The sequence below is a fragment of the Pyrus communis genome, chromosome 10, assembly GCF_041283825.1.
Source record: "Pyrus communis isolate YQ-2024b chromosome 10, ASM4128382v1, whole genome shotgun sequence".
NCBI classification, from domain to species: Eukaryota; Viridiplantae; Streptophyta; class Magnoliopsida; order Rosales; family Rosaceae; genus Pyrus; species Pyrus communis.
This window is the reverse complement of record NC_142574.1, coordinates 11215292-11229395: the sequence shown is the minus strand read 5'-3', so window position 1 is coordinate 11229395 and position 14104 is coordinate 11215292. Positions and strand designations below refer to the sequence as shown.

Below are 14104 nucleotides of genomic sequence, written 5' to 3'. Positions count from 1 at the left end.
TGATTTGCAATGGTTGAACTAGGGAGTTCGCCTTGGTCTCGAAACTGTCCTACGAACTCCGCGATCTGCCCAATTTGCTTATCCAAGTGGTCCAACCTTTGTGGTGGCTGCATAGGCGTTGAATAGAACTCCTCATATGGTTGCCAATATCCTTCTTGTTGAGCCTCATTGTCCTGAATTTGTGAGCCCTGCACCAAACAAATTAATTCATTAAGCTTTTGATTATAATCTATTGACGAACTTGAGTTTGGTTGGGCATATTGAATATGAGGTTGTGGTGGCTGCCAATATCCTCCTTGTTGAGCATTTTGAGGTTCCCACCACATAGAGTTTGAATGATCACTCCAATCCGAATTGTAAGTATTGGAAAACACGTTATTCCTTGATTGAAGATTAGATATATCAACTCTTTGCATTTGGGACCTTTCCATGAGCTGTGACAAAAGAGAAGCGTTATCAAGTGCCATGTTGTTCTTAACAAACAAAACACAAATAAAAACTAAATCTAAAAGACAATACAGAAACAAACAATCCAAGGGATTAGCAAATTTTCTAATCCCCGGCAACGGCGCCAAAATTTGATGCGTGATTTTATACGCACACAAATTAAACCCTCTTTTTGTCAATTTGTAGTATAAGTGCAAGTAGGGATCGTTCTGGACCGGGGATTAGGAGGGATTGTTAATCACTTGGATTTGACTAAAAAAAACACAAAATAAAATACTATACTAGACTCAAATATTGCAAAACTAAACTTTAAAACACTAAAACAAACCAAAAGATTCAAACAAGTTCAAAAGACTCAAAACTCTTAAAAACACAAACTAAATTGATTTTTAACTAATTTGACATTAAAGTAAAGGGGGATTTAGATTTTAACGAAATTAAACTAAATGAACAAATTGCAAATTAAAGCAGAATGTAAATATGAAAATGATAAAATGGAATGAATGGATGATAGAATAGCTAAGGGGTTCATCTCCACACAGGTTACACTTGCATAATAAAATGATTTCCAATTGCATTTCAATAAATCATTAATTCTCAACACTCCAAGTTAATTAGGTCCGCTTAAATTAACCGTCAAGTTTTCCTTAAGTTAATGAATTGGATGATTGCATACGACAACCCAAAGCATTCCTCACAAGTTCCCTACATGAATTGCATAATAGAGATACAAGCAAGAATCATTAAGTTCTTTGAAAACTATAAGTGTTGACGAGGCATTCGTTACTATGATTGCATGAAACTTATGCCAAGAATTCGTTTAACGCAATTGTTTATAAGCAACCTCCACTACTTGTGAATATAAGTTCATAACGATTAGGTGAAATTCACTTATATTCTAGCGTCAAATTCATGCATGAAAATTAAGTGTGCACTCTCAATAAACATACATAAATAGGTTATCAATAAAACAGTTAAACAAATTGAATTCACAACTTATGAAACGTAATTAGAAGTAATCAAATCAAAATGCAAGCATAAACATATATTTCGAATCACCCCCTAGCTAAAGGGGGTTTTAGTTCCTCATTACGTTGAAATCAAAGAAACACCTAAACATTCCAACAACTCAAACTTGAATTGTATGAACGTTTAGGCACTCTTCTTTTCCATTCCTCATACGTACAAAACAAAGAGAATTGAATTTAAACTTTGAAATCAAAGAAACACCTAAACATTCCAACAACTCAAACTTGAATTGTATGAACGTTTAGGCCCTCTTATCTTCCTCGTTGTTGTAGCACAAGGTCTAAGGTGAGGTTTGGGGGATTATGGAAATGGTAGAGGAGTGGTGTTTGGATTATAAGGGAAGGGGGACTCACGGCTAAAGAAGGTGGAGAGTGAATGTGGTGTGTTGTGTATGAAAATGAGATGTCCATGAATGAATGAATGTAAGGGTATTTATAGGAGTAGTGGAGGGAACATATGGCTATGTCATTTGTAGGTGAAGTAGGTGGATGTTGTAGGTGAAGTAGGTGGATGTTGTAGGTGAAGTGGATGTTGTAGGTGAAGTAGGTGGATGTTGTAGGTGAAGTAGGTGGAAGTGGATGTTGTAGGTGAAGTGGGTGGATGTTGTAGGTGAAGTGGGTGGATGTTGTAGGTGAAGTAGGTGGATGTTATGTTAAGTGATAAGTGATAAGTGATATGATATGTGGTTATGATATGATAAGTGGTTAAGTGGTGATGATAAGTGATAAATGATTAAGTGATATGATATGTGGTGATGATAAGTGATAAGTGCATGTGGGTTAACTAATGAAGGAAATGCATGTGCAATGACAATGTGTTAGAATGGATGTGTGTTATGCATGGCATGATTGGGATTAGGAAAGGTTTAAATGTCCTAAAACTAAAGAGAACAAGGTTCCAACACTTTGGCTCCAATTAGGTCTTCAATTTCGTCCAACACTTTGGCTTCAAGCATAAGCTATCCGTCCTTAGCCCAAAAGTGCTCCAAAAGTCTCCAAAATGCATCTTTTTGCTCCTTTAGCCCTTTGGACCTACAAACACACGAAAATAGCTTAAAGTACTAAAATAACTAAAGAAACATAACGTAAATGTACGAGAACAAGCCATTTAAGTCGCATAAATATGCTCCTATCAGTACTCCAGGCATCTGGTATCATCTTTGGGGAAGAAGAAAAAAATGAGTATTTCGAAAGGCTTTGCGTCCTCAGAGGTGAGGAAGAGTTGGGCATTTTTCTTCAGGTTTGCCTTGCCATAAAAGACGAAGGTCGACATATATAGAGATAATATCAAGTGGTGGTATTGTTCTTTTACCCTCGTCGACAAACGTTTTGATCCCGCAAATCCGGCTTTTTGAAATAGTGGTGCCTCTTCGATCTTTGAAGACGCCTCTTCGATTTCTGAGCAGGCGCGCCTTCGCTTTCTGAACGACACGTAGTAGTGCGGATGCGGCTCCTTTTGACAAAGCTGCACGCGTTTTCTGAAAAGCAGAGAAAGCGTCGCCGAACTTTGCGCTTGTCGGCTAAAGATGTGTAGTTGCGATGATGGCCTCCACGTGTTGTCTGAAAAGAAGAAATCTTTTGACAAAGTTGAACGCGTCTTCTGAAAAGCCGAGAAAGCGTCGCCTAAATTACGCCGGAAATTCCGGCTTTTTGAATCGGTGGACGCGTCGCCTTGGCTTTTTATAGATCTATTGATCACCACAACAAACACACTCTGAAGATTTCCCATTCTTGAAAATCGACTCCGGCCCTTTGAGAATTAACTCCATCCACCCCTTCTCTTTGAACACTTTTGAAAAATAGCAAACCCATCGAACCTTAGCTTGGAATTGAGCCTTAGCAGTGATACGGGCACGCCGCGTCAAGGTAACGTATGGCGCCCTTCTTTCTTATCTTCTAACGGTCCTCTCACAGGTGAAGACTCCGTGATGCAGGACGCCACAACAGCTACAATAGTAGCTAGGAACCTCCTCACTCCAAAAGATAGTAGGCTGCTGTCAGGACGGTCCGATGAGTTGGCCGTTCAAGAGTCCCTCGCACTTAGTGTTCAGTGTGCGAGTTCTGTGTCCAACATGGGCCAACGCCTGCTTGCCCGCTCCCGTCAGGTGGAATCATTGATGGCAGAGGTGGAAAGTCTCAAGCAGGAGGTCCAGCAGCTGAAGTATGAGAATAGAAGTTTGCATGTGCTTGCAAATAACTATTCGTCGGGCATGAAGAGGAAGCTTGATGAGCTGCAAGAGTTTGAAGGTCGGATTCAAAGCGACCGTCATAGGTTTTCGGCTTATCTCCAGGCACCTTTTTCCTGGGTCATCCAGCGTTTGGCCAAGTATTGAGGCCTGGAATGCTCTAGCTCCGATGCCTCCCGCTCCGATGCCTTCCGTTCCTATGTCTTCTGCTCCTACGCCTTCCGTTCCGATGCCTTCTGTTCCTACGCCTTCCGCTTCAAGAGTAAAGCCACGTAGTGGGGCCTCAAGCAAACAACCTCTGTGAAGGCTACATCTGCTTTATTTTATTTATTTATTTATTTATTTATTTTTTTTTTTCTGAATCAATCGGCATGGAATTTATCTTTGAATGGGCGGTGATACTTGAAATGATCCGGTAATGGTTTAAATTCAAGATTGGATGCCTGAATCATTAACAACATGTTAGTATAAAAGAAAATTGAAATTGGAGGAGGTGGCTTACTTATGTGCTCCAACATGAACTCAAGGATAAACACATCTTCTTTGAACATTTCAGGAACTTTGCCCTTGGACAGATTGCAAGTGATGGTTATGACTTGTCCAATGTCATCAAATTTAACTTCTTTGGATTTTGTGGTTTCAAGAACGTCCTCTTTGATGAATTCATGACATTCCCTACTTGTCACCTTTGGAAGGGCTTCCAAGATGTTTTTTTCACCTTCTTCTTCCTTGGAAGTCATGAATCTGCAAGGAATTGGGATACTTGTTGGAACGGGGTTAAAAATAATGAAATTTGGAACAACCATACCTGTATTAGATGGCATAGGAGCAATAGGTGCCTCCGGTAAAGGTGTTTCCACCCGTTCCGTGGGTTGGGTGTGTTCCTCTTCCTTGTGATTTGATTTTGATGGTTGAGGGTCCGTTCCAACCTCCTTGTCACTTCTCAACATGATTTGCTTGGCAGTTTCAAATTCTCCATTCGAATTTGCAATGGTTGAACTAGGGAGTTCGCCTTGGTCTCGAAACTGTCCTATGAACTCCGCGATCTGCCCAATTTGCATTTCCAAGTGGTCCAACCTTTTGGTCTTCTTGTTGAGCCTCATTGTCTTGATTTTGTGAGCCCTGCACCAAACAAATTAATTCATTAAGCTTTTGATTATAATCTATTGACGAACTTGAGTTTGCTTGGGCATATTGAATATGAGGTGGCTGCCAATATCCTTCTTGTAAGTATTGGAAAACATATTATTCCTTGATTGAAGATCAAATATATCAACGCTTTGCATTTGGGACCGTTCCATGAGCTGTGACAAAAGAGAAGCATTATCAAGTGCCATGTTGTTCTTCTCTAGTACTTGAATTCAACAAACAAAACACAAATCAAAAATTAAAACTAAAATACATAACAGAAACGAACAATCCAAGAGATTAGCAAAGTTGCTAATCCCCGGCAACGGCGCCAAAATTTGATGCGAGAATTTATACGCACACAAATTAAACCCTCTTTTTGTCAAATTGTAGTAAGTATAAGTAGGGATCGTTCTGGACCGGGGATTAGGAGGGATTGTTAATCACTTGGATTTGACTCAAAAACGTAAAAACACAATATAAAACACTAAACTAGACTCAAAGAATTTAAAACTAAACTTTAAAACACTAAAACAAACCAAAAGACTCAAACATCACCCAAAACACTCAAAACTGCCTAAAAATCACTTTCTGGGCAGTTTTGAGCACTTTGGTGAATTTGGACGAATTTGTGTAATAAATTGAATCAAAACACTTAGAAACATAAACTAAGATACTTTCTAACTAAATTGGACAATAAAGTAAAGGGGGATTGAGTTTTGGACGAAATTAAAATAAATGAACAAATTCTAATTAAAACAGAATGTAAATATGAAAATGATAAAATGGAATGAATGGATGATAGAATAGCTAAGGGGTTCATCTCCACACATGTTACACTTGCATAATAAAATGATTTCCAATTGCATTTCAATAAACCATGAATTCTCAACGCTCCAAGTTAATTAGGTCCGCTTAAATTAACTTTCAAATCTTCCTAACGTTATTGAATTGGATGATTGCATACGACAACCCAAAACATTCCCCACAAGTCCCCTACATGATTGCATAATAGAGATACAAGCAAGAATCATTACGCTCTATGAAAATTATAAGTGTTGACGAGGCATTCGTTACTATGGAATACGCATGAAACTTATGCCAAGAATTCGTTTAACGCGATTGTTTATAAGCAACCTCCACTACTTGTGAATATAAGTTCGTAACTATTAGGTGAAACTCACTTATATTCTAGCTTCATATTCATGCATGAAAATTAAGTGTGCACTCTCAATAAACATACATAAATAAGTTATCAATCAAACAGTTAAACGAATTGAATCCACAACTTATGAAACGCAATTAGAAGTAATCAAATCAAAATGCAAGCATAAACATATATTTCGAATTCCCCCCCTAGCCAAGGGGGGTTTAGTTGAATTTAAACATTGGAATCAAAGAAACACCTAAACATTCCAACAACTCAAACTTGAATTGTATGAACGTTTAGGCACTCTTCTCTTCCATTCCTCATACGTACAAAACAAAGAGAATTGAGTTTAAACATTGAGAAAAAAGAAACACCTAAACATTCCAACAACTCAAACTTGAATTGTATGAACGTTTAGGCACTCTTCTCTTCCTCTTCGTTGTAGCACAAGGTCTAAGGATAGTTTGATGGTGTGAATGGTTTGGGGAGTGATGGAAATGGAAGAGGAGTGGTGTTTGGATTTGTAGGGAATTGGTGGATTTGTACGGCAAAGGGGGAGGGGTTTTGGTGAATTTCTGAATATGGAAGAATGAATGAGAATGAATTGAGGTGTGAATGAGTGTGAATGGTTTTTATAGGGAGATGAATGGATAGGAGAGGGAACATGACAGCTAGGTTAAGTGAATGCATGTGCAAAACAGCTAGGATGGCTGAAATTGTAAAGGGAATGCATGTGCAATGTTTTAAAGGATGGAATGCATGTGAATATGCTAGAAATCTGATGGGAATGAATGATTAAATGTGAATGGCTGATTAGAATCTAGGGTGCATGTGGGTTAGAAATGATTGTGGGGGAGTAAAAGTTTGTTCTTACGTTTATGCAAGAAAATGAGTGTGGGGGAGTAAAAGTTTGTTCTTACGTTTATATGTATGTTTTGAGATTGAAAAGAAAAAGAAGAAGAAAAGAAAAAAAAAAAAAAAAAAAAAAAAAAAAAAAAAAAAAAAAAAAGGAGTGAAAATAAGTAAGAATGAACTCACGAGCGTTGATGGTTGAAGAAAGGGTCCAAAAAGTTGAATATGGCCCTAAGTTTTGTGTGACTTTCCCTTGGGTGTTCAAAGTTGACTTCTGCGTTCTTAAGGGAATTCTAAGTGCCTAATTCAATACTTTGCTCACTATTGCTTTAAGAATGTTTGTTTATCCTTCACCTTTCATTGTTAGCCAATACCCTAGCCCCGTTACAACCCTTTGACTTCTATCTTGAGTGTTATGTGTTTCAAAATGTGGAGTTTCGAATTGATATGAGCTTATGGTGTCACTGGTTCTCGCATCTAAGTAGTAGCATTCCATTCATGAGATCATATCTAAACATGCTTATTAACTCTAGAAATTGCTTCCTTTGAAATACATATATGTGAGTGTTCGTTTTTATGTTTACATCAATCTTCTCACATATAACTAGTTTAGGGTGTGTAGTCAGAAAATCTGAGTGAAAATTGAGTGCATATCTTGTAAGGAATTGAGCAAATTCTCTAAGGCATGTTACTACATTCAAAATATAGTTTTAAATGCTTAATTGTGAATTAGTATGTGGTGACTATGATTAAGTATGTACTTAAGTGTAAAGATAACCAAAATCTGTGGGAATAATGATTTTTAACATGTCATGTGCATTGGAAATCCCTGAGACGATTGTTGGAAGGTGTAGGTTGTGTTTTGTTCGTTTTGTTTTGTTTTTTGTTTCTTTTGTTTTGTTTTGCTCGAGGACTAGCAAAAGCTAAGTGTGGGGGTTTAGTTCCTCATGGTACAAAACAAAGAGAATCAAAGAAACACCTAAACATTCCAACAACTCAAACTTGAATTGTATGAACGTTTAGGTCCTCTTCTCTTCCATTCCTCATTCGTACAAAACAAAGAGTATTGAAATTAAACATTGAAATCAAAGAAACACCTAAACATTCCAACAACTCAAACTTGAATTGTATGAACGTTTAGGCACTCTTCTCTTCCTCTTCGTTGTAGCACAAGGTCTAAGGATAGTTCGATGGTGTGAATGGTTTGGGTAGTGGTGGAGGAATGGAAGGATGGTGGTGTTTGGATTAGTAGGGAGACTCACGGCACAAAGGGGGAAGTGTTGGTGGTATGTACAATGGAATGGAAGTGTTTGTGACTGAAATGTGTATGAATGAGTATGGCTACTTCAAGTAGGAATCCTTGTGACATCAACTCTTCAATTTCGTCCATTCCTTTTGCTCCAAGTATAAGTTATCCCTTCCAAGTCCAATTTTGCTCCAAAATGCTCCAAAATGCATCTTTTTGCTTCCTTAGCCACATGAACCTAAAAACACACGAAAATGGCTTAAACGCCAAAAACAACTATGAATTAACAATATAAATGCACGAAAACAAGCTAAGTAAGTCGCATGAATATGCTCCTATCAAATACCCCCACACTTAGCTTTTGCTAGTCCTCGAGCAAAACAAAACAGGTGCAAGTAGGGATCGTTCTGGACCGGGGATTAGGAGGGATTGTTAATCACTTGGATTTGACTCAAAAACATAAAAACAAAGTTAAAAACGTTCACAAAGACTCAAAGGACTCAAAACAAGTTCAAAAGACTCAAAACTGCCTAAAAACACTAACTAGGCAGTTTCTGACCTTAAACCCAATGTTGGACGAATTTAAGATTATGGCTTGATTCAAACGTAAAATAACAATATAAAACACTATACTAGACTCAAAGAATGCAAAACTAAACTTTAAAACACTAAAACAAACCAAAAGACTCAAAACAACACAAACACACTCAAATCTGCCTAAAAACCACTTTCTGGGCAGATTTGAGCACAAACACAAATTTGGACGAATTTGTGTAACAAAATGACTCAAAACTCTTATAAACACAAACTAAGACACTTTCTAACTAAATTAGACAATAAAGTAAAGGGGGATTTTAATTTGACGAAAATTGAAATAACGAAACAAGTTTAATAAACTAGACAGAATGTAAATATGAATGCGATGAAAATGAATGGATGAATGCTAGCTAGAAGGTTCTTCTCCACACATGTTACACTTGCATAATAAAATGATTTCCAATTGCATTTCAATAAACCATGAATTCTCAACACCCCAAGTTAACCGTGATGCACTAATTAACCTTCAAATCTTCCTAACGTTATTGAATTGGATGGGTTAGCGCATACAACAATTCAAAACATTCCCCACAAGTCCCCTACATGATTGCATAATAGAGATACAAGCAAGAATCATTACGCTCTATGAAAATTATAAGTGTTGACGAGGCATTCGTTACTATGGAATACGCATGAAACTTATGCCAAGCATTCGTTTAACGCGATTGTTTATAAGCAACCTCCACTACTTGTGAATATAAGTTCGTAACTATTAGGTGAAAGTCACTTATATTCTAGCGTCATATTCATGCATGAAAATTAAGCGTGCACTCTCAATAAACATACATAAATAGGTTATCAATAAAACAGTTAAACAAATTGAATTCACAACTTATGAAACGTAATTAGAAGTAATCAAATCAAAATGCAAGCATAAACATATATTTCGAATCCCCCCCTAGCCAAAGGGGGGGTTTAGTTCCTCATGGTACAAAACAAAGAGAATCAAAGAAACACCTAAACATTCCAACAACTCAAACTTGAATTGTATGAACGTTTAGGTCCTCTTCTCTTCCATTCCTCATTCGTACAAAACAAAGAGTATTGAAATTAAACATTGAAATCAAAGAAACACCTAAACATTCCAACAACTCAAACTTGAATTGTATGAACGTTTAGGCACTCTTCTCTTCCTCTTCGTTGTAGCACAAGGTCTAAGGATAGTTCGATGGTGTGAATGGTTTGGGTAGTGGTGGAGGAATGGAAGGATGGTGGTGTTTGGATTAGTAGGGAGACTCACGGCACAAAGGGGGAAGTGTTGGTGGTATGTACAATGGAATGGAAGTGTTTGTGACTGAAATGTGTATGAATGAGTGTGGCTACTTCAAGTAGGAATCCTTGTGACATCAACTCTTCAATTTCGTCCATTCCTTTTGCTCCAAGTATAAGTTATCCCTTCCAAGTCCAATTTTGCTCCAAAATGCTCCAAAATGCATCTTTTTGCTTCCTTAGCCACATGAACCTAAAAACACACGAAAATGGCTTAAACGCCAAAAACAACTATGAATTAACAATATAAATGCACGAAAACAAGCTAAGTAAGTCCCATGAATATGCTCCTATCAGTGGCTGCATGTGCAAGGGGACAATCTGAAAATGCATGTGAAAGCATGTGTTGGCTGCAATGATGAAATGGATGGGAGTGCATGTGGCTTAATTAATTAAAGGGAGTGCATGTGCAATGTTTTAAAGGATGGAATGCATGTGAATATGATGGAAATCTGATGGGAACTCATGGCAAGGATGATTTCTGGTGGTGAATGGGTGTATGTTTGAATGATTAAAGGGACATGTGGGTTGGAAATGATGAAGGAAATGCATTGATAAGTCACATTTTGCATGCATCTATATCTTCCTTATTTTGCGTCTTTGTGATGTTTTGGATTAAACTAGTTGCGTTTTACATTGTTTTGTGTTAGTGTGCAGCCAAGTGTGTAATAAGATCAATTGGAAAGCAAATGAAGGAATGTGGTGCAATTCGACCACATTGGATGGTTCTAAACAAGGCAAAAACATGCATTCACATGCATGTCACAACCTTGGCCGTGTGTTCCCATATCATCCCATCAGATTATACACTTCTAAACACCAAACATGCAATCACATGCATGATAACATCCATTCCGTGCAGATTCCATCTTTTAACACCCAAAACATGCATTCACATGCATGTCCACAATCTGACCCGTGCATTCCATTTCCCTTCTTCACTTCTCTTTGCAGAAATCCACATGCACCTCAATTAAACATTCCATGCCATTTCAGCGTTTCTTATGCCCATTCCGTCCATTTCCACTCCCATTTGCAGTCTCCACTCCCTTGTTGCAGACTTTCCACATGCATTTGGATTAAACAAACCACATATCTGCAGATTATGTCCACTCCTTGCAGCCTTCATTTCAGAAATTCATTTCATCCCATCATTCCATGTCATTTCCATTTCCTTCATGTCCAAACCGTGCACTCCCATACCAAATTCCAGATTATTCTAACCAAATTGCAGGTTCCACTCCCTTGCTTGCAGACATTCCACATGTGTTTAGATTAAATAAACCACACACTTGCAGAGCATGTCCATGCTTTGCAGGTATCATGCCAGAATTCCACTCATCCAACCATTTCATGCGATTCCATCTCCTTAATGCCTATACCGTGCATGTTCATTCTCTTTTCAGAATTCCTTTCACATGGTCCATGTCAGTTTCCCACATGCTTTTCTGATGGTTTTTCCATGAATAGCACATTAAGAAATTAACCAAGGCAGACTCACTCTCCCTCTCTCTCGGATTCATACCATTCACTCTCATTCTCCCTCTCCATTCCATTGCATGCTACATTATTTTCCTTACACAGAAACTGCCCACATTTCTTTTCCCATCCGCAAGTTTTCTTCTTGAACCATAGCATTTCACATGGCTCATTGGGGCTCCAATCTCTGTCCATTGTTACTCTCACATTCTCCCCATTCCATACCATTCGACATTAGTTTTCTCCACCCTCACTTACAAACACATTTGGGAGCTCTAACACCGAAGGCACTCTTCAAGGAATTCAACATCAGTTTTGCTTCAAGGGTTCCTTCTACTTCATTCTATGTTCATTCATGTTGTGTACCTTTATGTTAAACATTTTGTTAACATGAATTGTAACTAATCCTCCTCTAGGGATTCGATGTAACCTTGCAAAGTTTGCCATGTAATTAAGTTAGAATGCTCATTTTGTCCACCTATTTCTTGTTTCATTTTCTGTTTTAATGGTGACTTAATGTATTGATTTTAATGTTTGATCATCATTTGAATTAATCACTAAGTTGTGTAGCCAAGATTAAAGAACACATCATGCATAATCTTGGTAGATATGTGAATGAATGAAAGGAGTGTTTAGCACACATCCTGCCGAGTTACTCCCTTTGGTTTTATGAAAGTTTCTTGTACATTACATAATCTTGATTATGAACCAAAGTTGCACATCACAATTAGGTTCATGATTAGAGACATTTGATCAAATCCACACATCATATGGTTGATCATATCCAAGTGAAACAAACTCAAGAAATAGGTAGATGAATGAGTATAAACTAACTTGACAAACATGGATTTAATTAAGCAATGGTGAAATCGAATCCCTAGTTTCATTTCCATTGATACTATCTCGTTATATTGGTTGTTGATTCATTTAGTTGTGTTTACTTCTTTTATTTATGCTTTTAAGTAACAACAACAAATCTGCTCAATTTGATTAGTTTGATTCATTTCTTAGAGTTTTAAGCAAAACAAGTAGTTACATAGGTCCAATTAGTCCCTGTGGATTCGACACCCTTACTTGTGCCATTATACTAAATATATTCTAGCATTAGGAAGGAAATATACATCAACAAAAATGGCGCCGTTGCCGGGGACTGATTTCAGTCCCTTGTAATTGCTTGTTTGCTTGTTTGCTATTTTGATTAGTGTCAAGATTCATAACTTGTCAAATTGATAATTGGAAGTTGATTTAAGTTGCATACATTTCATATATGGAAAAGAATCCCTTAGCCATTCCATTATCCATTGGTTTACATCAACTTGCTTTACAATCTGCTTTGGTTATAATCTGCCCATTTAAGTGCATTTCGTCCAAATACAATTTCTCCCCTTAGTTTGTTAAGTTTTAGGCTTAGAATCTGTCTTATCTTGTGTTTTGAAGCATTTTGAGTCAAGCTCAAACCTCATTTTCGTCCAAAATTGAGTTTAGTGTCAAAACTGCCCAATTTGTGTTTTTAGGCAGTTTTGAGAGTTTTTAGCTTGTTTTGAGTCCTTTGAGTCTTTGTTTTGTCCAAATTAGTTAGAAAGTGTTTTGATTTGTGTTTATAAGTGTTTTGATTCAAGTTTCCATCCAATTTCGTCCAAATTAGTGTAGGTGCTCAAAACTGCCCAGAAAGTGGTTTTTAGGCAATTTTGAGTCTTCTAGTTGCTGTTTTGGGTTTTAGGATTGTTTAAGTGTTCTAAGAGTTTAGTTCCACATCCCTTGAGTCTTTTAAAACGTTTTTAAGTTTATTTTGTTCTTTTCATTGTTGTTTGCTTCTTGATTTTCATTCACACTTGTGTTACTTTGTTTCAGGTAGTATATGTCAAATAAACTTGTTGAGTTAGGCCAAAGAATTGAACGGTTGAAGGGCCACACTTTGGACAACTTTGTGCCATCAAGTTCACCCTTTGACCGTGAGGAAGAGGAAGGGAATTCACCTAGTTCAACAAGTAAAGAATCTGAGCAATTTAATTGGGAAAGAGAAGAAGAGATGGCGGGCAACGAAGATGAACTTCGTGCTTTGGAGGACTTTGCTCAACCAATCATACCAAATTCACCTTCATGCATCTTGCTGCCCACAGAAGCTAGAAACTATGATCTCAAATCTTCACATTTCCATATGTTTCCTTCATTTTATGGCTTACCTAATGAAGACCCTTTAGCTCATATTAAAGAGTTTTACAATGTTGTGAGTGGTTTACCTTTGCAGGGAGTGAGTGAAGCGAATTTGAGGATGAGGGTGTTTCCTTACACCTTGAAAGATAGGGCCAAGAGTTGGTTGATGACTCTAACACCAGGTTCCCTCACTACATGGGATGCCGTGGCTAAGAAGTTCTTGGAGAAGTTCTTTTCCACTCAAAAGACAGCCACATTAAGGGGACAAATCTTCAACTTCAAACAAGATGATGGTGAACCTTTCAATGAGTGTTGGGAGCGTTTTAAAGGCCTCCTGATACAATGTCCACACCATGGGTTACCTTTTCATTTACAAATGCAAATTTTCTATGATGGACTAACCCAAAATTGTCAATCTACTGTGGATAATGCAGCAGGTGGAGCATTGAAGAAAAAGAATGCTCAAGAGTCATATAACATTTATGAGATGTTGGGGTCTAATGCTCAACACAAAGATTTAAGGGGTAAGAAGGTTGGAGTTTACGAAACAAGTTCTAACCATGAGCTT

The 14104-nt window shown here is 37.6% G+C and overlaps 1 non-coding gene across 1 annotated transcript; it reads right to left on the bottom strand.

The window, feature by feature from the left end:
* Positions 1–13785: 13785 nt before the first annotated feature.
* Positions 13786–13896, bottom strand: LOC137735804 (small nucleolar RNA R71). The gene has a single exon (XR_011068709.2). It is a non-coding gene; the product is annotated as a small nucleolar RNA R71 (small nucleolar RNA).
* Between the last annotated feature and the right edge of the window lie 208 nt (positions 13897–14104).